Consider the following 26759-nt stretch of genomic DNA (forward strand, 5'->3'; position numbering starts at 1 on the left):
CTTTGGGAATATTAATAAGCAATTCACATGGAAAAAAAATAAAATATTAGGTTAGCATCTCAAAAATCCTAATTTCTTCCTATTATATAACTATACCTATTAATTTATCTCAGCTTAATTGATCTTGATTAAAATGACGTGATAGAACCAAAAAAAATCCAGAAGACCAAAAATTTCACATTAAAAAGAACACAAGATCAAAATGTCAACAAAACAAAAGCTTCATGGATTACTGTTAATCTATCGGTTATTTTTCATCAACATCATTCCGTAATAACCATTTATTTAAGAAGAGAAGAAAAACAAACTTATTAGGATCGAAAAAATATTACTAATAAGATTAAAATAATATAATTTTTAGTGACTATGATGACTATTATTATCTATACCTATATATATAGATATAAAGGAATTTTCCTCTTAACTGCTTTTAATTTTTTTTTTCTATTTTATCTTTATATTAATATTTAATTTTATTATTGTATTATGATCCTTGTATCATTTCTTATTTCCCTCTTAACTGCTCTTAATTTTTTTCCCATTTTATCCTTATATTAATATTTAATTTTATTATTGTATTATGGTCATCATGCCCTTTCTTATTTTTTCTACCATATTTGGTATACGTAGTGGGGCGGTTTTGAATTGAAAGAGAGGTGGAGGAACGTTTATGAATTGAAAGAGAGGTGGAAGAGTGGTTATGAATGGAAAGAGGAGTGATTATGAATGAAAAGAGATAATTTATTTTGAAAATTAATTGCATAATGAGGGAGGTCTGTTGCATGAGAGAGAAATAAATTTAATAAAATACTTGAAATAAATGGAGCAACCGTTTGAATTGAAAGATATAATTTATTTTGAAAGTTAATTGCATAATGAGAGGGAGTGTCTGTTTTATGAGAGAGAAATAAATATTAGGAAATGTGAGTAGTGACCAAATGTGAACAATTTTATTATTACTGAGTGGTTACCACTTTCTTCAGTTCAGTAGTTTTCACCGTCACCATTTACATCCACTTTCTTACGAATGAGTAGTTTTCACCAGTTACATCCACTCCCTTATAAGGAGTAGTTGAGCGATTACCACTTTCTTCCACTTCTTTATAATGAGTAGTTTTCACCCGTTGCATTCAAAGAAAAAAATGCTCATAAATTTTGACACATTTTGAACCCTCTTCCTTTACGCTCCATGTTTTTCTCCTACTCTCACCCATCTTAGTCCCTCTTCAATCACCACTGTACAACAACAACCACCGTTGTTTCCTCCTTCTCACACTTCCCAAAGCGTTAGAAGTATAGGATTTGAACATTTTTGTTTCTATTGCTTTCTTATTTTTTTTTTATATTTTTGTATGAATCCTAAACCCAGCTTTGTGGGCAAAGTTTTTATGTCTACTGGTGCTTTGATCGATTAGATATTACATAAGTTGGAAGTTTAGTAATTTGTATTTAGTTTATTATTTTATTTTTTTCAACTTCTTTGCCATGGAAGACGTGGATTCAATTGATATGGTGATAGATTCTACAACTTCCAACATACAACCATTTGCATTATGTTTTGACATTGTTTGTTGGTCCATTTTTTTAAACCTTAATTTTAATCTTGATAACCTTACAAAGTTCAAGATTACACCCAAGTTAAATCAAAATTTAATATTCAAAAACAATAAAATGAAAATATAAAAAAATTAACATAAAATCTTAATAAAATTATTATCAATGGTGCATTTAGATAATTTACCTATCTTCTCATATAATTTAATATTTATTAAAATTATATGAATATATAAATAGTAAAACTGAAAAATACGGATACACAGTCACATGAGTATTAATAATGTGAATAATATGTTAAAGAGAATCAAACACAGATTTTGTGAATATATATAAACCTATAGTACCACTATCCAAAAGAATCTTTATGAACATAATAATAATAATATTATTATTATTATTATGTTTATTATTATTACTATTATAATAATTATTATATTAATATTAATAAAAATCTAGAGATTTGTATGACCACACATCTAATATTTAATATGATAGTTTGAGTATTTGAATGATCACCGCATCACCAATGTCTTTTTCTGAAAATTTAAAAATTATGTTTTTTCTAAATAAAATTTACACAAATAGTTAATAGTATCGATGATTAGTTTATTCCAAGATTTCTAAACATCATCTTTAATATTGTCCTATGCTATTATAAAAAAACTAAAATTTAAAAAATATTAATACACAAATATAACTTTCACTTTTAGAATTCCGTCGTAGAATTAAAGTCAATCATTGTCAAATCTAAATGCAATTTTTTTTTAAATCTTTTCACATACATCTTTATTTTTATTTTTGGAAAATGAAGATCCTAAAAAATCATATTCTTTCTTACTCTTCTAATTTTCAATTTTTTTTTATCATCATCCTATCGTGACTCCTGACTCCGATTGCAATACATAGTATAAGTGATGAACTCGTCTTAGTTACATATCAAATATATATTCAACATATATCTATATAGCAAAATGATATTTATTAAAAAATGTGTTGATGTTTTATAACATGACAATCTATTTCCTCGTATTTATATATTTATATAAAAGAGAGAGAGAGAGATGCATTATTATTAGAATAAAATGCATATATTTTCATGAGTAGTAATTCTTATTTAACTCAAATGCATATCATCTACAATCGTGTAAATAAATAATTTCAATTGTGAAGAGGGTTTGGACCAGTAGGAACTTTCACTTTAATTGAAATGTTGAGACTTCTGTTCGGCTTTTCTGTATTCGAAGAGGAGAGAATAGCATGATGGCTCTGAACAAACTCAGAAGAAACCTTTCTTTCTGATGATTTTGTTACCAGTTTTACATGACTTTCCAAACGAGAAGTTGAATACGAATCTAGAACTGAAGACAACAAAATGATAAGAAACAGAAGAACGGTTGAGAATTTTTGAGCACTCATAATTGTAATGGAAGATGAATGAAAGTTAAATGTTGGAGATAATAAAATATTATTGTGAGAATATGTTGGAGTAGAAATCTATAGCAAGCTATTTATAATGGAAAAGTTAAGCTATGTGTGCATTACTTACTCACATCTGAAACTCAATAATTATATGTACTAATATCACAAACTAAATAAAAAAACATGTGAATTAATTAATTTATTAACTAATTAGTTATGTATCATAATTGTATCCCTTTTAAAACAGTTTTCATTTACTTTTTACTAATTATATTTGTAACAACTACGATACTACGATCTTTGTTTCAGGCAATATATTACCATTTAATTAATTGGGGTTAAACAATTTTTACTAATATAGTTATTATAATTATAACTCTTAACAACAATTAATTCATTTTTAATGAAAAAGATAACAATTTTCATAAATTTAAAATAATATTTAAGATACTTAAATCATATCATAACTCGGTTATAAGTTACTAATATAAAGTTCATTTATATCTAATAATATTATTTTTAATGTAGTTCTAACGTTCTGAATTCAAAGAGACCTATAAATAAGTAATAATTCTAAGTAAGAAATGACTTTAACTCTTGATGCTCTATTATATTTACACATATCTTATATTCTTACTTAATGTCATATAGTCTTTTTTTTAGGTGAATCTCTTTCTATCTTTATGCGACTAAAATAAAAAAAGAATTTGTGTTATAGAGAAGTTGTTCAATTCTCATCATGGAACTCTTAAATTTGAACCAAACCGTCCAAGTCCAAGTTCAAAACGAATATTGAAAATATTTTTTAAACTTGAACCAAATGATCAAATATTATCGTCCAAGCTTAAACGAACATTAGATAAAATATCTTAAACTTGAACTCATCAAGTAATATTGTGAGTTCAAATGAATATCCAAAAAAATTATTAAACTTGGACTAAAGAGTATGGAACAAAGAAGTATTATTGTCTGAATTCAAATGAATATTGGAGAAATTGCTTAAACTTAGACAAAATAATTGAGTACTATTGTCCAAATTCAAATGAAATTGGAAAAATTTCTTAAATTATTCATTAATTTTTTTTTATAATATACTATTATTTAGTAATAGTAAAAAATTTAAAAAAGTATTATTTTTTAAAATATATTAATATATACAGTTTAAATTATTAATAATTTTATTTACAGAAACAAAACATGAGTGTACAGCGTTTACTACGTGCAAATTTATCTTACTATATCTATCATAATCTAATGACTCTTGAAGAGATACCAATTTCATCTATTAGAAATTGTGAACCACATATCCATAACCTAGATTTATATTATAAATTATTAATGAGCTTATTGAGATATACACATAATTTGTATTCATATTTTCATTAGATTAAAATATATATATAATTTTATTATTTTAAAATAATTAATTACAAAATAATAAAATTTAATATATATATATAATTTTTCAAAAACAGTATTTAAAAATTATGTACCAATTATTTTTAGAAAGAGAAAATATTTAATTATTTTTAAAATAAACAAATTATTCAATTACTTATTTTATTAAATAAATAAATGAATTTTTATGTATTAAAAATAAACTTATCCAATTAAAAGATGATACAAAAGAGTTATCAAATGATATATCCTTTTTATATAATGATGATATAGATTAGAAAAAAAATGCCCAATTTGTTATAATTTTATTATTTTTATAAGTAATTAATTAAAACTAGAAAAAATATTACAACCTAGTATATATATATAATTCTGCAAATATGGTGTTAAAAAAATTATGTTACCGTTATTTCAAAAGATAAATTATTTAGTTATTTTAAAATTAAAAGAAATTATTTATTTATTTATTTTATAAATAAATAAATAGATTATTTTTAGTTATTAAAAAGTAAAATTGTCCAAATAAAAAATAATATAAAAAAAATACTAAATGTTGTATCTCTTTATATAAATTTTATTATGATTTAATTTTTCCTATCATAATAATTATATCATTAGAATGGAATAGAGAGAAATTAGATTTAAGAAGTTAAATTTAACAAGCTAAATGTAACACTTTCTTCAAACTCAACTTTTTTATTTATTAAGAGATGACTTATAAAATTTTTAAATTAATTATATAATATATATTTCAATGCTTAATACAAATATTTAAGTAATGATCATATATCATCTTAAAATTGGAACTTTTACTATAAACATTCCATATATACATATTATTTCATTACTCATACAACATGTAACTACATGTGAATAATCCCATATTTTTCATTAAACACAATATAGAATACATCTTCACTCAAGCAAACTACAAATGGAAATAAGAGGATAAACCATAAGAATCTTTTCATTCGATAAGTGGAATTAAAGAAATTTGAAAAATTTAAGTATGTGTCAATCCTACAAAATCAATTTAATAAGATGAGATTCATATTTACTTATATATTATAATTTAGTTGTATTTTTAAACCTTGTGAGATATTTAACACATACCACTACAAGAAAATCATGAAATAGAAACCAATTTGTAGAAACCAAAATAATTAGTTGCAATAGTAACTAAATTAGAGACCATTTTAGAAACTAAAAAGAAATTTGGTTTCTAAATTAGTTTCTACTATTTTCTATTATTGTTAAATAGTTTCTAAATTGGTATCTAATTAGCAACCAAAGTTTTTGCTACCAAATTTAGAAACTAAATAATTGGTAGTTAAAACCTTAGTTGCTAATTAGATACTAATTTAGAAACTATTTAACAATAATAGAAAATAATAGAAACTAATTTAGAAACCAATTTTTTTTTTAGTTTCTAAAATGGTCTCTATTTTAGTTCCTATTGTAACTAATTATTTTGGTCTCTAAAAATTGGTTTCTATTTCATGATTTTCTTGTAGTGTACCTCTCACATTGAGGTTCACACCAAGAACATAAAGTTTAGGAATAAAGGGATCCTGATAGTGGATAACATAATAGAACCAACTAATTTTTCCATTATAGGTCATTAATAAGTTTTGATATAATCTTAAAAAATTTAAATTTAAATGAAATGAAATCTTACAAGACTGGTTTAGGAAAGTTGAGGTTCACTCAACCTATAAATTATAATTTAGTAATATCTTTAAACTCCAACCAGCTATGTATAAATTGACTACAAAATGAGCTTGACAAAATATTACATCATATTAACATATAGGCTGATTCTCCCGGCACCTGATCATTTTTGAACTGGCACCCGATCACATATAGGAAAAGACGAAACTATCCTTAATGAATTTGAAGATACCTTAAAGTGTGATCTGCACCCAATGTCATGCACCCAACCCTATTTTTCTTTTTCTTCTTCGTTTGTGCGTGAAGCAGCAGCCGCAACTACCGTCAGCCACCGTCGTCTTCGTTCGTTTGCTTCACCGTCAGTGACCTTCATCATCGCAGGCAGAGCAGCAGCCGCCACGGTCAACTTCTGAAGTCGGAGAAGGAACCATCGTCGAAGAAGTCAAGGTACTCTGTCATGCCTACTGGATATTTTTATCCGTAATTCAGTATTGACTTCCGCACATTTTTATCCGTAGTTCATTATTGATTTCTGCATATTTTTATCCGTGGTTCACTATTGCATTCCAGATATTTTTATCCACAATTTAGGAATGACTTCCGAATATTTTTATCCGCAGTTGAGGAATGGCTTCCAGATATTTTTATCCGCAGTATTAGTGGTTCTGGATATTTTTATCTGTAATAGGCATTTGACTTGCAGATATTTTTTTTCCGAAATGTTGTTGTTAACTCATTACCTTGGCAAACGAAGCTTACACTGAACATCCGTACACAACAATGAATGTAACCTCCTCTTTTGCACCTTAAAGCAAAGCTTCACCACAACAATGAACTTCCTCTACCTCACCATACACTATTTTTCAAAGTGAAGAAGAGAAGGACACAATTGAAGTTTTAAAAATTTGTCGGGTGCTAGTCATAATTCATCAGGTGCAGGAAGCAATTGCCTAACATATATTGAAGACAAAAATTCTAACATAACGTATATATTTGAACAAAAAATCTATGTGATGGACTGTGTAAGACTCATGGGCTTTTTGGCCCATTCTTTTTTTTTCTCATTTTTTATATTTCTTTCTTCCATCAACATATATTTTTATCTGTCTTACACTCTATTTTTCTCAAATTCTTTTACTTTTTTCTTTTAATTTTTTTTTGTCTCAATCGGGTTCATAATAAGATGATAAAACTTTATGAAAAAATATATAAGTCATGTTCATAGTTTATATTCTAACTATAAAATTTATAAAAATAAATAAATGAACTTGAAAACCAAATTTAAGTGAAGAAGTCAATTATACGTAGAAAAGGTATAAACATCCTAGCAAGTATGTTAACTTTAAAATTATTACCTTTAATTAAATATAAAAAATTAATGTAATTTTAAAATATATATTTTTCTTCAAATCAAGCAAGATTTTATCAGAAAATTATTTTTTGTTACTTACTTATTAGAAAAAGGAAAATACTTTATTTTCACTCACAGTAAAAAAATAGGTTAAGTAGTTCTTTATGAAAAGATTTTGTGTATATTTAACATTTAGTTTTATAATTTCAACATTTTTTATTCTTTTGATGAGGTTATATATTTTATGCTTCACTGTCTTCTTGTCTTCTTAGTATAAGATAGGATAAAACATTATACTTTATATCTAGTATACATTATACATTGATATAGTAGATTGTTTGCATGAATTTTATTTAAAATAAATATTTAGTTAAAAATAATTTTATTATATCTGAATTAGTTTTAAATAGTTAAATATTAAATATAAAATGACGTATATAATTATATATATATATATATTTAAATATTAAATATAAAATAACTCATATAATTATACTTATACTTAAATAATAGTGTTTTCTTTCTTCGTATCATAGACTAATAAAATAAAATACTCATATATAATTATGGACTAATAAAATAAAAGACTTACAAAATATATTAGAATTTCAAGTTTTAACTCTTATTCATCATCTATTAGAATTATGAGTGTTCCAAAACTATGTGCATTTGTTCTTTTTCTCATCATTTCTCTCTCTTTTGTATCAGATTGATATTCAACATCTCTCGTCCAGAAATATAATATTTTGTTTATCATGTTATTAAACTATTAAAGTTTTTTTTTAAAAAAAATAAACACCAAAGTTAATCGAGTTAAAGAAATTAATCTATATATTTTAGTAAACAAGTTATTCAATTTTTAAAGTTATTAAATTATTCAATGGTATTAAATTTTAAACACGTAACAGGGTAAACAAAAATAGCAGAGAAAAAAACAGTCCTCGTTTAGCTTTCTCTCTTTCTCCCAATTTTCTTTCTCTTCATTTCTCACTTTACACATCATCTATTTTAGTATCTAATCGCACCACGCTTAGCTCAGAAGTTAAGGAATATTCTTATCCGAACAAGTTCTCAAACAGAGTAAGTTCATAGTTGTTCTAAATATCATTTATTCTTTGTTTTTCCTTAGGATTTAGTTATCAATCTTGATGGGATCATTTGGGAAAAGTAATTATCTTAACTTATTCTATTATATATTGAAATTTTGTTATGTTTGGATAATTTGCATTAGACTATTATAAGTTTATAAGGACTAAGAGGATAAAATTCTAGATGTTACTTGGAAAGTAAGCAATTAAGATAAGAAAAACTAACTTTATCATTAAATAGTATCCTAGATTATAAGATCTGGATGTGCGGAAAACCTAGTCCCAATCTTCAATTTCTATTGTTGGGATGTTGTTTGTTTATATGTTGTGCGAACTTGTAGAAATATTAAATTTTGATAGTTTGAGTATTGTTTTTATTTTTATGTTAATTAGACTTTTAAATGTTGTGGATTGTATTTTGAATGATATTTTCTTTTAGAAGCTTATCTTCGTATTTATTGTTTGCTCATGTGATAACCTATTATAAATATATACTTTATACACAAATAAACTCACTTACAATCTTTTGGAACTATATCATAAAAGGATTACAAATAAACTCACTTACAATCTTTGGAACTATATCTTAAAGGGATTATATGTGTATATGTCAAGCGGTGTTTTTTTGAGTTATGTTGAGTTTTAGTTTGTCCAACCGGTCCTAGACTCTAGATTCTAGTATTTTTGTGTTACAATGTGAATTTTCATTTAAAAAAAAATTAATTATAAAAATCACAATACAACAATGAATATTTGTTTTAATAAATTAACTAGATTGTTCTAACAAATAAATTAATACAATTTTTTTTGTGGTATTACGACTATTATTTATACTTATATATAAAAGGGATTCCCTCTTTAACTGCTCTCAAATTTTTTTCCTATTTTTTCCTTAGATTAATATTTAGTTTTATTTCATTATTTTGGGTATTGCGTCATTTCCTTCTTTTTAAAAATATTTAGAATAAATGGAGGAGCGGTTTTGAATGAAAAGAGATGGTTTATTTTGAAAATTAATTGCTTAAAGAGAGAGTGTTTGTTCAAATTATGAGAGAGAAAAAAAATATTAGGAAACGTGAGTAAGTAGTGGCCAAACACAACCCTTTACAATAACCAACTATTATAAAAAATCTAAAGTAACCTTCCCACATCCACTACATCCATTCCGCCTTTTCATCAGCCTCCACTCTTTCTCAATGCTCTCTCACGAGAGTATAAAAGAAGCACAAAAGAAACACAAAAGAAGCATATATAATTTCGATTATTTAATTGTTGGAAGAGCAAGTGGAGGCGGAAGAAGTAGAAAATGGAGAAGCTCCTCTAGGTGAAGGAGAATCAACTGTTCTCCCCAACCTTTCGCGACCCCTTTCACTTATTCATGTGTTTTGTTTGAGTTTTGGCAGAAAGTTATTTTTTTTTCTTCAATGTATGCAAGGTAAAACAATTATTTCGATATTTAGCTTTTTTTTTATGAGTTTAGAGAGAATGTCTCCGTTAGATTTGTAATCACTTTTGTCGTCATATTAAATCATTATTATTATCTTATTTTACATTTAGTATATTACTGCTTCTCAATTATGATAGTTAGCAAATTACATGGAAGAGAAGACAATTGGACCTTGGTTCCTAATTAGTATCTTTTGTATTCAAAGATATATTCAAAGAAAATAATGTATGATGGTTGATATATTCAAAGAAAATCATTGTTGACTAATGTATTTTCATATTCGTGAAATGTTTGGTCTGATTTTTTAGGGTGATGAGTTGAGAGGTTTAAATATAGTATAAAAGTATTCCACAATAATGGTATTCTTTTCTTTTAATTCACATGATTTTGAATCTCATACTTTTTTGTTAATATTGGAAAAAGACTTAATTCTCATTTCATGTTATTCTAAAGTTTGCACACCTGCATATTATACTGGTGGATAATTAAGTTTCTATTACTACTATATTTCTTATATTTTTTCTTAGACTCTCTTACTTAAATATAAAGTACTACACAAAAAAAATAAAATTGTTGGCTAACTCTGTCTCATTGATTATTTCAAATTTTAATATTAAACATATATATATATATATAAATGATAAAAATAAAAAATGCGGGTACACAGGCACGAGAGCACCCACTAGTAATAATAAAACATATTACAAAATAATTTAAATAGAATTGTTTGTTAGTCTATTCCATTTTGATTTGGTAGTTTGATGGTATAATTTCTTTGTTTCTGTATTTGCGGAATATGAGTGTGTGACTTGTTTTAATTGATCCGGTTGAAAGTACAGAACATCAATATGTCATCTAGAGATTGAGAAAAATAGATCATTCACAACTATTGATGAAAGATTCTTCGAGAAGTTAAGGATTAGTAAACATGTGACTTCAGAACATATAATTAAGAAGTTAATTAATTAATTAAAATATAATTATCCAAAATAAATAGTTAAATGCCTGTTTTAGAGTTATCTTTAATTAAATAATTAATTATATACCATAATAATACCACAATTTTTTTGTTTGATACATTTCATTTTTACTCTAAATATCCTTTGTTCTCTATTTTTCCTTAGGATTTAGTCATCAATCTTGGTGGGGTCAGTTGAGAAGTTTAATCCTCTCAACTTATTCTATTATATACTGAATTTTTGTTTTGTTTGGATAATTTACATTAGGCCCGTAAATCTTGAAGCTTATCCAAACGGTGGGAAATAAAATTCTAAAAGTTGCTTGGAAAGCAAGCAATTGAGGTAAGGGAAGCTAATTTAATTTTTTTATAGTACCCTAGGATAGAAGATCTGAATGCGGAAGGGACGTGGTCCCAATATTGAATTTCTCTTGCATGGATGTTATTTGTTTATATATTGGGTTGTTTGTTTGTATATTATTTAAATTTGTAAAAATATTATATTTTGATGATTTAGTATTAAAGTGTTATTTTTTTCATGTCAAATAGACTTTTGAATATTGTGGATCAATTTTTGAATGATATTGTATGACGGAATGGTATGGAATTGAATTCATACATTTGGGATAATGTATGGACTGATGTTTGTTGTGTATTAAGTATTGATGCCTATGTGGTAACAGAGATCTCCAAGCTTCACCGATGATCTAAGTCACATAGACTAAGATATCAGGTGGTGAGAAGCTGATGGGGGAGTTCATGCACACCGTGACATATGAGATGCACGACTTGGGTTGTATTGAACTTACCCTGATCCTTTCTGTTGGATTCGCTGGTAATCTTTGGATCAGGTGTTAGTCTCTGGTAGGACTTACTTAATACGGGTCTTCCGGAAGACGTTGTTTGTTGAATATCTTGGATGTGTAGATCCATGTGAGATCTATGTGATTGTTTTAATGTTGGGATTTGAAGAGATTGTATAATTTGAGAAATTGATCATGTAACTTGGTTTTCTCTTTTGATTTAATTGCGCATATTATAAAATTTTATTTTCACTAGCTTACCCTTGCTTTTCTTGCTGTGTTTGAACTGCGATGACTGTACTACGTACACGAGCAGATGATCTTACAGGTGTCTGAGGATCAGAAAAGTTTTAAGGCGTTGATTTTGAAACTTATATTGTAAATATTTGTATTTCCATATGTCCTAATCACGTATTAGGAATGTTTTGAAAAACTGTAAGCTTGTACGGAAATATGTAGAACCGGTATTGTAATAGTTATATGTAAATTATGGGGTGTTACATTTAATGGTATCAGAGTGGTTCATCCTTAGGATAACCTGAGGGTAGTGGGTTTATTTTGTTTCTCTGGCGTGTAGATTTTTGTTTAAGTCTAGCCTTAAGACTTAGTTAAAAGTTTCTATTAAGATGTTTGACAAAGTTATTTTTCTTGAAACCTTGTTTGTGTTTGAGTCAAGTTAATTGTTATGAATAAAGATGAAGTTATTAAGAATGAAAAGAATCTTGATAGAGTGGTGAGGGTGCACACTCATGACTAGATCAAGATTATTTTCTATCTTAATTCTAAGTAGCTAGAGTACATTTTAGAGATAAGTTTTGATTGGTTTTTACCTGTTTCGTATGATTATTTCTTTGAAGTTAATTTGTCCTAAAGATGTAGTTGGAAATTTTAGTAATTTCTAACCCAATTCTTTATGTGCTTAGTAGATGGCACATAGACCACCTACTCCTCCTCCACCAGTAGATATGCCCAACTTAGCTCGGGCAATAGAGATGATGGCAACAACCTTGCAACAACAGAGTGCTACTATGGCACAACAGCATCAGGCCGCCCTTCATCAATTAGAAACAACTAGATTAGCAGCAGAAGCATCTCAGCTTCATCAACAACCCCATACCTTTAGTCTGGAGGATTTTCTGAGACACAATCCACCCAAATTTAATGGCAAGGTAAATCCAGATGGAGCAGACCAGTGGGTGAGAGACATAGAAAGAATCTTTGAAGCTACTCAATGCCCTGAAGAGAGAAAGTTATCCTATGCCATTTATGTACTAACTGAAGAAGCTGAATTCTGGTGGATAGGCATGAAGCAAATGATGGAAGACAAAGGTGAAGATGCTACTTGGGAGAACTTCAAAGTAAGATTCCTAGAGGAGTATTTTCCTGATAGTGTCAGGTATGCAAAAGAAATTGAATTCATGCAGCTGGAACAAGGAAATCTTTCAGTCACTGAATATGCTACTAGGTTCAAACACCTAGCTAGATTCTACACCCAGACCATGACTGAAGCTTGGAGATGTATAAAATTTGAATTTGGGTTGAAGCAAGAACTTAAAGAAGTGGTGATTCCTATGTCCATTAGAGATTTCCCTGCTCTAGTGGAGAAAGCAAAAGTAGTGGAGAGTTTGAAAAATAGTAGCAGACTTGCTAAGCCTCAAGTGGGAGGACCTTCTAAAAGCATGCCTAAATATGAAGATAGAAAGAAACCTTATTTCAAACCTCAATCTTATAGCAGTGGAAGACCCAGTTCTCAATCACCACCTAGTTTCAGATGTTTTAGAGATGCAGTGGGCCACATGTTGTTAGATTTTGCCCTCATCCAGTGTCAAATGTGACATGTGATAGATGTCACAGGTATGGTCATGCAACAAAAGACTGTCGTGTCCAATTGGGAGCTCCATATTCTGGCAGAGTGCAGCAAGTACAACAAAATAGTAATAAAAAACCCAAAGCTGCTGGCAGAGTTTTTGCTATTAGTGAAGTTGAAGCTTCACAGTCTGATAACCTTGTTAGAGGTATTTGTTCTATCCTTGGAACACAATTATCTGTATTGTTTGATTCTGGGGCCACCCATTCTTTTATATCTTTTGATTGTGCTAAGAAACTTAAGTTGCCAGTCCGAGAATTAGAATTTGAGTTGGTGGTATCTACACCAACAGAAGGTATTATAGTAACTTCTTCCATGTGTGTTGAGTGTCCAGTAATTATAGATGGGCAGAGATACAAGATCAACATGATTTGTATACCTCTAAAAGATTTGGAGGTTATCTTGGGAATGGATTGGTTGTCTGCTAATCATATCCTTATAGATTGTGGTCGGAAGAAGTTAATTTTCCCTAAATTAGAAGGAATGCAGGTTATCTCAGCTCATCAGTTTGAGAGAGAGATACAAGAAGGTGCAGAATGTTTTGTGCTCTTGGCTTGTTCTATAGTTACTGATAAAGTACAAAAAGATATATTTGTAGTTCAGGAGTTTATGGATGTATTTCCTGATGAGATTCCTAGACTTCCACCTAAAAGAGAGATAGAGTTTGCAATAGACTTGATTCCTGGAGCAGGCCTAGTGTCAATTTCTCCATACCGAATGGCACCAACAGAGTTAGCTGAATTGAAGAAACAACTAGAAGACTTATTGGAGAAGCAATTCATTCGACCTAGTGTTTCTCCATGGGGAGCTCCAGTGCTATTAGTGAAGAAGAAGGATGGTTCGTCACGTCTATGCATAAATTATAGACAATTAAACAAGTTAACAATAAAGAATAAACATCCTCTTCCTAGAATTGATGACTTGATGGATCAGTTGCATGGGGCAGTTGTCTTTTCTAAGATAGATCTGAGCTCAGGTTATCACCAAATTTCAGTGAAAGCGGAAGATGTTCAGAAGACTGCTTTTAGATCAAGGTATGGTCACTATGAATTTCTGGTTATGCCTTTTGGGGTGACTAATGCTCCAGCTATTTTCATGGATTATATGAATCGGATATTCAGACCTTTTCTTGATAAGTTTGTGATAGTGTTCATAGATGATATCTTGATCTATTCTCGTACAAGGGAAGAACATGCAAAACATCTTAGAAGCGTCCTGAACATTTTGAGAGAAAAACAGTTATATGCTAAACTTTCAAAATGTGACTTTTGGATGTCAGAAATACAATTTTTAGGACATGTCATCTCTGCACAGGGAATATTAGTAGATCCTTCTAAAGTGGAGGTTGTACTTCAGTGGGAACGTCCTAAAACAGTTACTGAAATTAGAAGCTTTTTCGGGTTAGCAGGATATTACAGGAGATTTATAGAAGGTTTTTCTAAAATAGTGGCTCCTTTGACCCAATTGACTAGAAAGGATCATCCTTTTGCATGGACTGAACAATGTGAGAGAAGTTTTGAAGAGTTGAAAAGAAGGTTGACTAATGCTCCTGTATTGACAATCCCTGATACCAATCAGTCTTTTGAAGTTTTCTGTGATGCTTCCTATCAGGGATTGAGTTGTGTTCTGATGCAGAATAAGAAAATTGTTGCCTACGCTTCTCGTCAGTTAAAGGTGCATGAAAGAAATTATCCAACTCATGATCTAGAATTGGCAGCAGTTGTCTTTGCTTTAAAAATATGGAGACATTTTCTTTACGGAGTTAGTTTTAATGTGTTCAGTGATCATAAAAGCTTGAAGTATTTGTTTGATCAGAAGGAGTTAAATATGAGGCAGAGGAGATGAATTGAATTTTTAAAAGACTATGATTTCCAGTTAATATATCATCTTGGGAAGGCAAATGTTGTTGCAGATGCGTTGAGTCGTAAAAAGATACAAATGTCTTCGCTTATGATTAGAGAGCTAGCATTGATTGAAGATTTCAAGAGTATGAATTTGGAGGTTTCCATGTCTTCAAATTGCATTAGTTGTAATACACTTGTTATAACTAATGAATTTCTGGAGAAGTTGAAGGAGAAGCAGTTGGAAGATTCAAAATTGAAAAACATCATGGGCTTATTAAATACTGACAAAGCTAAAGACTTCTCTTTAGGAGTGGATGGTATTTTGAGATTCAAAACTAGAATATGCATACCAGAGGTTAATGAACTAAAGCAAACAGTGTTATCAGAAGGTCATAAAAGCAAACTCAGTTTACATCCAGGAATGACCAAGATGTATCAAGATCTTAAGAAGTCTTATTGGTGGCATGGCATGAAGAATGATGTAGCTAAGTTTGTAGCTGCTTGCCTGACTTGTCAAAAATCAAAGATTGAACATCAACGGCCTGGAGGCATGTTAACTCAGTTAGACAATCCAATGTGGAAGTGGGATAGTATCTCAATGGATTTTGTTACCCACTTACCACGTACTTTGCGGAAGCATGACTCTGTTTGGGTCATAGTGGACAGGCTGACAAAGACGGCACACTTCCTACCTATAGACTTGAGAATCTCTATGCGAAAGTTGGCCCAAATTTACATAGATGAAATAGTCAGATTGCATGGTGTACCCTCCAACATAGTTTCAGATAGAGATCCTAGATTCACCTCCAGATTCTGGCAAACACTTCAAGAAGCTTTGGGGACTAAACTCAGACTTAGTTCAGCGTACCATCCTCAAAATGATGGACAATCAGAGAGAACTATCCAGTCCTTAGAGGATTTGCTTAGGACTTGTGTGTTAGATCATTTGGGCAGTTGGGATGAAATTCTACCTTTGGTGGAGTTCACTTACAATAACAGTTACCAAGCTAGCATAGGAATGGCTCCTTTCGAGGCATTATATGGAAGAAAGTGCAGGACACCTCTGTGTTGGTTTCAGGATGGTGAGAGTGTGTTAATTGGACCAGAATTAATACAACAAACCAATGAGAAAATCAAAATGATTCAGGAAAGATTGAAAACATCTCTCAGCAGGCAAAAATCTTATGCAGATCAAAGAAGAAGACCTTTAGAATTCTCTGCGGGCGAGCATGTTTTTTTGAGAGTTACACCGTTCACTGGTGTAGGAAGAGCACTCAAATCCAAGAAATTGACTCCTAAGTTCATAGGACCTTATCAAATTCTTAGGAGAATAGGCCCTGTGGCTTATGAAATTGCTTTGCCTCCTCCTTTAGCTAACATTCACAATATTTTCCATGTATCCCAGCTACGAAAGTATGTACCTGATTCCAACCACATTCTAGAGTCTGATTCCGTCCAAGTGAAAGAAAATCTGTCATTTGAAGTGAAGCCAGTCAGAATTTTAGATTCACAAGTGAAACAACTTCGTGGAAGGAGTATTCCCATGGTGAAAGTATTGTGGGATCTCATCTCTGGAGATTCCACTTGGGAAATTGAAGAGGAGATACGAGTATCATACCCTAACCACTTTCTTGGTAAGTTCATTTTCGAGGACGAAAATTTTTGTAGTTGGAGATAATGTAAGAACGCTAAAAAAAAGAAAAAAAAAGAATAAAGGAGCATAGAAGCCCCTTTTCCCCCACCATGTTTTTTTTTCTTCTTTTCTCTCTCTCTCTCTCTCCATATTCTCTTCTCTCTCTCTCTCTTAATTTCTCTCCCAATCTTCATATATTTTATATATTTTAGAATCTGATCATACCACGCTGTAGCCGAGAAGTTAAGGAACATTTCTACCCGATCAGATTTTCAAACAGAGTAAGTTCATTTTTACTCTAAATATCCTTTGTTCTCTATTTTTCCTTAGGATTTAGTCATCAATCTTGGTGGGGTCAGTTGAGAAGTTTAATCCTCTCAACTTATTCTATTATATACTGAATTTTTGTTCTGTTTGGATAATTTACATTAGGCCCGTAAATCTTGAAGCTTATCCAAACGGTGGGAAATAAAATTCTAAAAGTTGCTTGGAAAGCAAGCAATTGAGGTAAGGGAAGCTAATTTAATTTTTTTATAGCACCCTAGGATAGAAGATCTGAATGCGGAAGGGACGTGGTCCCAATATTGAATTTCTCTTACAGGGATGTTATTTGTTTATATATTGGGTTGTTTGTTTGTATATTATTTAAATTTGTAAAAATATTATATTTTGATGATTTAGTATTAAAGTGTTATTTTTTTCATGTCAAATAGACTTTTGAATATTGTGGATCAATTTTTGAATGATATTGTATGACGGAATGGTATGGAATTGAATTCATACATTTGGGATAATGTATGGACTGATGTTTGTTGTGTATTAAGTATTGATGCCTATGTGGTAACAGAGATCTCCAAGCTTCACTGATGATCTAAGTCACATAGACTAAGATATCAGGTGGTGAGAAGCTGATGGGGGAGTTCATGCACACCGTGACATATGAGATGCACGGCTTGGGTTGTATTGAACTTACCTTGATCCTTTCTGTTGGATTCGCTGGTAATCTTTGGATCAGGTGTTAGTCTCTGGTAGGACTTACTTAATACGGTCTTCCGGAAGACGTTGTTTGTTGAATATCTTGGATGTGTAGATCCATGTGAGATCTATGTGATTGTTTTAATGTTGGGATTTGAAGAGATTGTATAATTTGAGAAATTGATCATGTAACTTGATTTTCTCTTTTGATTTAATTGCGCATATTATAAAATTTTATTTTCACTAGCTTACCCTTGCTTTTCTTGCTGTGTTTGAACTGCGATGACTGTACTACGTACACGAGCAGATGATCTTACAGGTGTCTGAGGATCAGAAAAGTTTTAAGGCGTTGATTTTGAAACTTATATTGTAAATATTTGTATTTCCATGTCCTAATCACGTATTAGGAATGTTTTGAAAAACTGTAAGCTTGTACAAAAATATGTATAACCGGTATTGTAATAGTTATATGTAAATTATGGGGTGTTACAACTGCTATAATTTTAATTATTAAAAATGAGAACAAATGTTAAAGAAATAATTGTGACATTACAGTATATAAAATTTTACAAGGGAAAAAAAAATAATTTTGACTTTTAACACATCTGCCCGAGTCAGAATTAAATAGCTATCTTACTTTTTTCATTATAAATAACTTGGCCATAGAATTTGATTTCAACATATCCTCACTAAAACATTTTATTATTTTCATGTTTTAACACTTATTCATCGTCTATTACACAATCATGAGTGCTTCAAAACTCTCTGCCTTCATTCTATTTCTCATCATTTCTTTCTCTTTGGTATCACATTCATATTCAACATCTCGTTTAGATAGTTCTACAAAGTTGGGAAGAAAATTATCAGAAACAAAAGTTTCTTCTATGTTTGTTCAGAGTTATTCTGCTATTCTCTCATCTCTGAAGTCAATAAAATTGAAGAAAAATTATGGCATTAACCGTCTAGTTCCTACTGGTCCAAATCCTATTCATAATTGATATCATTTTGTATTCATGCCTCTAGGTAATAATGAGCTTCTTAATGAAATGAGAATTACTGTTCTTATGAAAAATATGTCCTTTTATTTATTTATTTTATAGTAGTAAAGCATGTTATATATTTATATGTGAATAAATAAATTTTCATACTATCTTATATGTTACCGCATATATTTCACTCCAAGTATATCCTCTTAATTTTGTTAAATTAGTGTCATCCAATACATACTTCTATATTTTTTAAAGAAATGAAAAAAATGAGAAAAATAGTGCATTAAATTTAGAATCTAATGTAAAAATACTCAATTCAGTAACAGCAGCTTATTATCTTATAAAAACTCAATTAAAAAAATAATAGGAAATTATATTATGTTGATAACATGATATTACATAATTTTATGGAGTTCATGATCTTTAGGTCGATACACTTGTTAGATATCTTTTTTTCTGTGTGAAAAATTATTAATAATTTAAAATTAATTTTATTTGTACATAATAATATATATTTTTTTAAAAATAATTTTTAAAATATTATCTTGTTATTTTTTAATCACATTTTCTTTTTTCTTTTTTTGGAGTACAAAGGATAAATTCAGAGTGCGCATAAGAGTTATGATACCATAAAAAAAAATCATATGAATATTCTTTGTACAATTGTAACATTTATAAAGGCAAAGAGAAAAAGAACTTCGAGTCTTGAAGAACAGGGAAGACTTAGATGAGAGAGGCGAAGCACATAGGAACAAAAAGGAAGAAGAATGTATCATATATGGAGTTTATCATTGTTCATGCAGTTTTATATGGAAATTTGAATAATTCTTTGCATTGATTTGAGGTTAAGTGGCTTGAATTAATTTTTCAATTAATGAAATTCAGATTCAATGATCGTTACAGATCAATTCTTAATGAATTTTGTCTAGATTAAATAGTGTTATATCAATCAATTTATTAGAATGAATTTAATTAATAATAATTTATTGTTTAAGTAGAATAAATAATTCCTTTTCTCTTTTTAATCTCCCGTGCCTAGATTAAGTAGTGTTATATTAATTAATTTAGAATGAATTTAATTAATAATAATCTATTGTTTAAGTACAATAAATTATTTATTTATTTGTCTCTATTTAATCTCCTGTTCCTACTGCTTCATTTAACTTTGCTTTGATTCTAATTAGTTTTGTTCTTAATTATGTTTTTCTATTTTTTTTTTGTATATTTTAATTGTTTGATGTAGAATATGTGATTGATGAATTATTAATATTCAATTGATTCTTCGAAATTTAATTTAAGATTGAATGGAACTCTAACAATATTTTATTTTCATATGTTAAATTCTTGTTGTATAGTATAACCCATAAATATGAATTTCATGAAATCATGCATATTATTTTTTCTTAATTTATCATTTTTTTAAAATCATATGTGTATATATTATTTGATACTAATTAAACTCAACTTAGAAGAATATATTGGAGCACTATAAGAAAAAATATATTTAACTAGGGTTATATATTTGAAATTTTTCACGGTTTTAACCTCCATTAAGTGTATTATTTGCGGTTTGGTTTTTCCTAGTATATTTAGCGTCGCTAATAAATTATCAGCAATTTTTACTAATCCTTGAAATGATAATTACTTATTGGTGATTCTTTGAACCTCCGTTATTTATTGACGGTTTTCAAACTCCTGTTATTTACCGGCGGTTTTAAAACCCCTGTTACTTTCAACAATTTCTAAACTCTTGCTACTTTCAACGATTTATAAATTATTTTCAACAATCTCATTATACCGTTAATTTCATTTCTTGTTCTTTTAATGGAAAATCTAAAATGATAAAATATAAATATTTTAAAATTTTGATACTTATAATTGATTGTAATTATACCAGACAAGAGTGTTCGGGATCTCGGAACCTTGGTCTAGACATGTAGGTAGGTCAGCTCGGTTGTTGGGCCCAAATAATGGATCATGAGTTTGGCCTAGTTATATTGGTAAGTCTGGTAATAGTTCATGATTCTCTTCTGTTGTAGAGGTTGAGAGGTTATAGTCCCAAACTAGAACAGGAGTCACACATCATTAATAATTGTGTTAAAAGTAGTTTTTTAGTCATTGGATCAGATAATCCATTTTGTTAGACATTACAATTTCAATCTAACACATGTTGGGTGCATATGTTTGATAAAAGTTTCATTAATAAATTTCTGGTATAATGCAATTTGTTGGTCACAATCTGCTAGTTTCATGTGATGCATCATGGCTACCATTTTCAGAATTTCAAAGTCTGATTAGATTAATGAATTAACAATCCTAAGACGAAAGGGACGAAAGGGAGAGGAAAAATCTTGCATGCATGATTTCTAATAACACATCTCTTTCTCGCTGTTCTTAGTATTTTTTTTTTCTCAAAAAATATTATTCATAATATCTATAGCCGCACAATTTTCCTTAAATCTATGTTACTCTAATACATAAATGTGTGAGATTTGACCAATTTTTTTTTATTGTGATTTCTTAAATAATTATGGAGATTTACCAGAGTTTAGAAACCCTCGATACAGCATGTATTATCTGGGATTATTACACCCTCTATAAACAAACTTCGATTAAAATTAAATTATTTTTGTAGTGGAGTAAGTAAATTGATAGACATATAAGATAATATAAGATAACATGAGAATTTATTTCATCATATTTATATAAAATATATATATATGCATTATTATTAAAACAAAAGACATATATTTTCATGAGTAGTAACTCTTATTTCACTCAAATGCATATCATCTATAGTGGTGTACATAAATAATTTCAACTATTATGAAGAGGGTTTGGACCAGCAGGAACTTTTCTTTTAATTGAAATGTTGGGATTCTTCTTGTTGGGCTTTTCTGTCTTCAAAGAGGAGAGAATAACATGATGGTTCTCAACAATCTCAAAAGAAACCTTTCTGTCTGATGATTTAGTTCCCAAGTTTACATGACTATCCAAACGAGAAGTTGAATATGAATCTAGTACAGAAGACAAGAAAATGATGACAAACAGAAGAAGTGCTGAGAATTTTGGAGCACTCATGATTGTAATGGAGGATGATTGTGAATTCAATATTGAAGATAATAAACTATTGTTGCTTGAGAATATGTTGGAGTAGAAATCTATAACAACTTATTTATAATATTTAAGATACATAACTTATATAATTGAATTAGTTATAGGTTACTATTTATTTATTTTAAGTTACTAATATAAGGTTCATTTATATCTAATGTATTCCTAGTTATAAGTTACTATTTATTTTAATAAGTTACGTATAAAATTCATTTATATTTAAGAATGTTTTTTAATGCATTTCTAATTGTCTGAATTTATGAATAAAAATAAGTAGGTGATAACTCTTTCCTTTTTGTTATCCAATAAAACTTCTAGATATACATAATAAAACAATATAATTATATATTTTTAATTAATATCAATATTAATACAATATTAAAGTGTATGATTGTGTATAAATACTAATTGTAAAAAACAAACTAGACATCCAACAAGTATATATTAATCCGTACAAAATTGAACTCCAAATGATGATGTTTGATAAAAACTGATGATCCAAATTTTTGCATCTCACTTGTTTTTCATTTTAATTGTATATTTTGTATTTATACAAATTACTTATTTTAATTTGTTTTTATCTATTTACTAACAAAATTAACTTTTTTAAATATGAGTAAACTTAGCATATTTTATATAATACACATAAATAAGAACTATAGATTACTAGTCATTATAAAATTTATTTATATCTTATAATATTATTTATAAGTTAGTAATATAAAAATTTATTTATATCTCATAATATTATTTAATTTAATGTATTTTTAATTGTAATTTAAAAATAGCTATAAATAGGTGATAATTTTTCATTTTTTTATTATCCCATAGAACTTTTAGATTTACATAACAAAACAATAGAAATTACATACAATTTTTAATTAATATTAATATCAATACAATATTAATGAATCTGAATAAGTAATAATTATAAAACTAAAAAACTAGACTTGAAACAAGTATATAATAATCTATATATTTAAATTTTTTACATATAGATTAATCATTATTATTATAAAAGTTTGCATATTAGACATCACTATTCAACTTGACATTTCAACTAGACTGATACGTCAAGTAACAACTATCAATTTGTCATCACATGAAAAAAATATTATTAAAAAAAAGAAAAAAAAATACAAAAAAATATGGAAGGGATGTTGATTTATCTCGACAAGTGTACCGAATCAACTGTAATATAGTACTCTTTAAAGTACGAACGTCAAACCCACATGAAACAATTCTAATTAAAATATTCTGTTATAAAACTCATCGATTACGAAACATCCACCGAACATTAGTCCTAGCAGTAAACGCAACACAAATCAAGGCAGAATCACGTAAGTCCCATCTGTTGAGCTTCCTCCTTCAAGAAACACTGAAAAAACACCAATAAATTCTCTCATACTCCCACGAAAAATACTTCCACAAGTAGCAAGACCAGGATACCCCTAACAGCCCCATTAGTGTTAATTTTAACCCAACCTAGTGAAGGAAATTTTCATCTAACAGAAAGAGGACGAAAAACTTTACCACTACGAGTCTTAATACTAAAAAACTTAATCACGTTAAAATCCAACATATCATTCTTCATTGAAGCTTTAGACGAATTTCCCACTAGACAAGTTAAATCTTTAATTACCGAAATAGCCTTAGAAACCTCAATTTTATCCTGAAATCTAGAATAATTCCTCATTACACCATATCATTCACATAGAAAAGGTTATCACAGCAAGCTTAATCAATTTAACCAAAGGACTACCATCACTCTTAATAAAAGAAAGAATATCATCCTTGTTAGAGAAATGAGAAGTAAGAAAAATTTGTCGAACCCAACTCCAAATATGTAATGCATTATAACATTCAAAAAATAGATGTTGAATAAATTATTCATGCTTTTCAAAAAGCGTACACATAGAACATATATGCAAACCCTTATTCCAAATATGCTGATATGTAGGAAGTCGCCCATGAAAATTTTTCAGAGTACTAGAGTTTTGGAAGGCGGAATAGATGAAGACCAAATGAATATACCCCTACAACATGGAACTCCTGGTTCCAAGAAAAAAGTCCTAGCCGATTTAGAGTGAAACGACCAGACTCATCTAGAATCCAATTAGGAATATTTTGTTCCTCTCTAACCATGATATGATTAAAAAAATGAGGCATCTGCTGTAAAGATAAGGGAATATTCCAATCACAACCAGACCAAAATTGAGAGACTGTATCCGGAATGCTAGCCCCATTAGATAACCCTACAATATTTGTTAAAGAAGTAGTAGAACACCATTTATCATTCCAGAAATTAATAAAAGAACCTGTACCAACAGTCCAAGAAGCATAATCAAGTATGGTAGAATAAAATTGCTTAATTCCAAGCCAAAGAGAGGAGGATCTATAAACCATTCTAAACTCATACTTTGACTTAAGAACTCTGGCTTTCAAGAGTAAAGACCAAGGTTTGTTGCTATAAGCAAAGTTCCAAGCAAGCTTAAGAAGATATGCATTATTTTCATGATGAAGAATAATAATATTCAAGCCTCCATCCTCAAGAGGTGAACCAATTTTCGCCCAATTAACAGTAACAATACCTTTTTTCAGAATATCACCAGTCCAAATAATATTCCGACCAGTACAAATAAAATTTTGACACCACTGCTCAACTTGTTTAATAAGTGAAATAGGTCATTTATACATATTAAAACTATAAGTTAGAAATCCAGTAATCACTGTATTGATCGGCTAACTCTGACCCATCATGCTAAGAGATTTACCTTTCCAAGATGCTAGCTTCAATTTGACTTTATCAGCCAAAGGTTGAAGAAATCGACACTTTGGAGCACCAACAAAGATAGACACTCCTAAATAATTGAAAGGCAAACAACCATGACTACAAGATATAATATTTTGAATTTTTGTGACAAATCTTGGAGAATTATCCATGGTGAATAAACTACTTTTAGAGTTATTAATATATTGACCAGAAAAAACACCATATGTTTTAAGAAAAGTACTCAAATTTCGAAGAGACTTAATATCCCCTACAAAAAATAAAAATGTCATCAGCATACAAAATATGAGAAGGAGTGAGATAACTTTGCGGACTGGACATATTTAAAATATTCTTATCATTCACAAGCTTAAAGATACCTCTACTAAGAACTTCCTCTGCAAGATAGAAAAGTAAAAGAGACAATGAATCACCTTTTCTTACACCTCAACTGCAGGGAAAAAAACCCACCAAACTACCACTTATTCTGATAAAAAGCATAGTTGAACGGAGAATTGTACTAATCCAAATTTGACTGTTATAATTTTAATTATTAAAAATGAAAACAAATGTTAAAGAAATAATTTTGACATTACAGTATATATAAAATTTTACATATGAAAAGAAATATAATTTTGATATTTCACACATGTCATGCATGAGTCAGAATTACGTACCTATCTAAATTTTTTCATTATAAATAACTTGTCACAAAATTTTGTTTTAACATATTCTCATTAATAATATTTTACTATTTTCAAGTTTTAACTCCTATTCATCATCTATTAGAATCGTGAGTGTTCCAAAACTATCTTCCTTTGTTCTTTTTCTCATCATTTCTCTCTCTTTGGTATCATATTCATATTCAAATCTCTTCTAGATAGTTATACAAAATTTTGAAGAAAATCATCAAAAACAAAAGTTTCTTCTATGTTTGTTGAAAGTTATTATGCTACAATCTTCTCTTTGAAGGCAAAAAAAAGTTCAAGAAAAGTTATGACATTGATGGCCAAGTTCCTAATGGTCCAAATCATATTCATAATTGATACCATTTTACTCATGCCTCTTGATTATTGATGATGATGAGTATTTTAATGAAATAAGAATTACTATTCTCATGAAAAATATGTCATTTTTTATTTTATTATAATAAAGCATATTATATATATGTGAACAAATAAATTTTCATACTATGTTATATGTTACCACATAAATTTTCACTCCAAATATATTTTCTTAATTTTGTTAAAATTGGTGTCATCGAATACATACTCCTATAATTTTTAAAAACAGAAAAAAAAAATATTTTTTAATTAATATTAATATTAACTTAATATTAAAGTGTATGAATGTGTATAAATAATAATTGTAAAAGTGAAACTAGACCTAAAATAAGTATATATTAATCCATCCAAATTGATAATTGAATTGCAGATGATAATGTTTGACTCGTGATTTTGATAAAGATTGACTATCCAAATCTTTTTCATCTCACTTATATCATTTTAATTGTATATTTTCTATCTCACTTGTATATTTATGTTATTTGTTTTAATTTGTTCTATCCATAAAGGTAAAGATACTTTTGAAATAATAACACTTAATATAATTTAAAAAAAATGAATTTTGTTTATATTTCAGTTCACATTTTTATATTTGAGAATCCGAAAAAAGTATAATATTTTGTTTATCATGTTATTATACTATTAAAGTTTTTCTTTAAGAAAAATAAACACCAAAGTTAATTGAGTTAAAGAAATTAATTTATATATTTTATTAAACAAGTTATTCAACTCATAAAGTTATTAAATTATTCAATGGTACTATAAATAAAGTAAAACTAGCTTTTAATATATACTTAACATGGTAAATGAA

The sequence above is a fragment of the Phaseolus vulgaris genome, chromosome 7, assembly GCF_051622355.1.
Source record: "Phaseolus vulgaris cultivar YP4 chromosome 7, ASM5162235v1, whole genome shotgun sequence".
In the NCBI taxonomy this organism is placed as follows: domain Eukaryota; kingdom Viridiplantae; phylum Streptophyta; class Magnoliopsida; order Fabales; family Fabaceae; genus Phaseolus; species Phaseolus vulgaris.